The sequence below is a fragment of the Dama dama genome, chromosome 5, assembly GCF_033118175.1.
Source record: "Dama dama isolate Ldn47 chromosome 5, ASM3311817v1, whole genome shotgun sequence".
Classification (NCBI taxonomy): Eukaryota; Metazoa; Chordata; class Mammalia; order Artiodactyla; family Cervidae; genus Dama; species Dama dama.
Window position 1 is genome coordinate 16,562,448 of NC_083685.1, and position 3,447 is coordinate 16,565,894.

A 3,447-nucleotide genomic window follows, 5' to 3' on the forward strand; every position below is an offset into this window, starting at 1 on the left:
CCTGGGAGTCGTTTAGAAATGCAGAATCTTTGGTTCTACCTTTGACCTAATGAATCGGAATCTAAATTTTAACAAGATCCCAAAGTGATTCTTGAAATGCACTGGAACACACAGTTTTTCAATTTTGGTTGCACATTAGAATCACCCAGGGAGCTTAAAAGAATTACCAGGCACCACCTCAGAACAACCGAATCAGAATCTTTGCTTATTTTATTAAATAAAAAAAGTATTTATTTGACCATGCTGGGTCTTCGTTGCAGCACGTGGGTTCTTCTGTCTTCATTGTAGCATTCGGGATCTTTTTTTTTTTAGTTGCATCCTAGGTAGCTGTTCCACCTACCATCACCTGTGTGACCTCAAAGCCTCAGTTTCCACATATGCAAAGGGTGGATCACAATAATAGTGTCATCCTTGGATTGTTATGAGGAGGGAACAGATGATTCATGCTTAATCCAAAGCAAAGGTAGATAGCAGTCAGTCAACAAATACTAAATTTGTGCTGTGTTTAAAATTACTATTATGACTATTCCAAGCAAACAAAGTCATGAAGAAATTGTAGAATGTCACCCCTGGGAGGGCCCTTAGAGATGCCCAAGTCTAGGAGTTGCCACTGGGTTGAGAGGGAAAATGTTTATGCCTGAGGAAGGCTGGATGAGATGATGTTAGGAATGGTGGGGTCTGTCCTGAAAAGGAAAGCATTTGCCTGTGACCTGTAGTCATTGAAATTCTGTTTTGAAATGCTCTGTGGGCTTCAAATAGAACACATCTGTTGGCCAGAAATTCATCCTGTGGACTACCAGTTGGAGGCTTCTGAGAACCCAACCATATGATTTCAGGTGGAAAAACTTAGGCCAGAATTAAGAATGAGTTGCCCAAGTTTATTTTTATTCTTTTTGGCTACACTGGGCACACAGGCTTCTCCAGTTGTGGCATGCGGGCTCAGTAATTGGGGTGCACAGGCTCAGTTGCCCCTCAGCATGTGGGATCTTAGTTCCCCTACCAGGGATCAAAATCGAGTCCCTGCATTGGAAGGCAGATTCTTAACCACTACACCTCCAGGGAGGTCCCGAGTTGCCCAAGTTTAATGAGGACAGGAATCCCAGTCCTTCAAGGCCTCTGTGTACTGCCCAGCCTCATATAAAGATCCCCTGAAGGAGATGGGGCTGAGAGTCTTAAGCTTTTTGCTCAAATTCCTGAATCATAGATCTAGGGAATCTTCCATAAAGTCTAGTTGAGAAGGATTTTTTTTTAATGGCATTTATCATTTTTCTAAAAACAAAATTTATTTTGATTAATTTATTTATTTTAATCATGACCCCCAAAGAAAAGTAAAAGAGAATGCTCGCTAGACATTCTGGCTGTATACTGTCAGACAATCCCTTCATTTATTTAAATAGAACCTGCTTCAGAGGGCCACCGTGGGGAATAAACATAAAGATGTTCGTAAAGTTCTTGTACAGAAAGGAAAGATTAAATGCGTTGGAAGTTACTCTGGGCTTTGAGTTGGCAGGAGCTTGCTTAGAATCTGGCCAGCCTGTAAGGTAAACTAAATTTCCAGGGGGAAAATGATGCATTAACAACTGTGGTCACATCACAATACTGACTATCGATTTGTTTGGTATTATTTCTGCAACGTCCAATCCAGGGGCAAGACAATAGGGAGGGTCCTGCTGCTGAGAGCTCGCCCCAAAGCACTTGGCTGCAGAAGATGCCTGGCTTCAGCTTTGCCTCCAGATCTGCAGTTTACAGGGACCTATTAATAGGAACAGCCTCAGTTTTCTCTTTCTTGTCCTTTTATTTTTTTCTCTGAACCAAAGGTCAGTTGCCTTTGTCTTCTGCTTCTGAGCATTCCAGGAGAAAATCCTGTACTCCTTTCAAGAGAAAAGAAGTAACAGACGAGACAAAGCGAGGCACATTCAGAAGTTGCATTCTGTCTTTAAAAGCAGAAGGTACTGAAGGTGGAAATTATATTTTAAGACAAAAAGTATTTCATGAGTTTCTACTGGTATCTCTAGCTCAAGTAAGGGCTGCAGGTTTTTCTCATAAATCATAAATATCACATTTGTATCTCCTTTCTGATATGCCAAAAATCCAAGTTTAGTGACACCAACATAATTACTCATTTTCTCTATCTCACTGTATACATGTTTTAGAACAAGCATACTTACACTACCACCTATAATATGATTACCACTGAAATCAGTTTCAGATTTTGTTTTAACATCTCACTTGGATGTATATTCAAACTACTGTGTTTTAAAGTCCACTGAAATAAAGTCACATTGAAGTTTATTTACTTTTATGCTTAATTTTTAGGGATTACTTTTTAATATAACTTTATTTTTTAATTATGCAAAATATTTGACTAAAGTCAAAACTTCCATAAGTATATTCAGACATAAGAATAAATGATGGATTAGAACACCACCATTTTTTGCAACCTCTAATAAATTAATAAATTAGGCAAAGATCTTCAGTGTCAGCGAGCATCACAAGAAAAAATCGCACATTATTAACCTTCTGGTGGAATTTCTTTTGAACTTAAATCTTATTAAACTTCTAGATCTAACCATCACCTAATAGAAAATAGAGGGTGCAGAGAAACGTGTAATCTATGCTGCAGGTATGCAATCAGGAAAAAAAAGATTATGGGAAATTCTACTAGACAAACAACCAGGTTTCTTATAAAAAAACAAAGATGTGCTCGCTTTGGCAGCATATACTAAAATTGGAATGATACAGAGAAGATTAGCATGGCCCCTGTGCAAGGATGATGAAGTGTTCCATATTCCTCCTCTAGTTAAAAATAAAATAAAATTTAAAATACAGAAGAAAAAGAAAAGGAATTACATGTATGTATATGTGTGTCTGTGTGGTGGGGGAACTTACAGAGAAAAGCATGCTTAAGGAATAGCATCAATCAACCACAATGAATAAGCCTTATTTGAAACCCAATTCAAACAAACCAATAAACAAACAAACAAACAAACAAAAAAAAAACACTTAAAAGGCAGTTGGGGAAAAGTAGACATTGACTGGATATTTGATGATATTAAGGGATTATTGTTAATTTCATCTAGTGTGGTAATGATATGGCCATTATGCTTTAAAAAAGGCAGTTCTTACCTTTTGAGATACATACTGCAATATTTACAACTGGCTAGAATAATACAATGTCTTGGATATACTTCAAAATAATTTAGGAGTGTGGAAAGAGGGCCAGAGTAGGATTAAAAAAAATCAACTATGTGTTGATAATTGTTGAACTTAGAAATGGGTACACAGGAGCTCTTTATGCTAGTCTCTTTATTTTTTAATATGTTTGAAATTTCTATAGTAAAAAGTGACTCACCTCTTTACCTAATAAATGTCCTTAAAGCAGACATTTTAGAAATGAAAAACTAGTGTCACATGTCAATAATGAAAGATAACTATGAAAATAAATTC

At 37.0% G+C, this 3,447-nt stretch overlaps 1 pseudogene; it reads left to right on the forward strand.

Moving 5' to 3' along the window:
- The first annotated feature begins 2,702 nt into the window (after positions 1–2,702).
- LOC133058100 (U6 spliceosomal RNA) lies at positions 2,703–2,793 on the forward strand (annotated as a pseudogene).
- Positions 2,794–3,447: the final 654 nt, after the last annotated feature.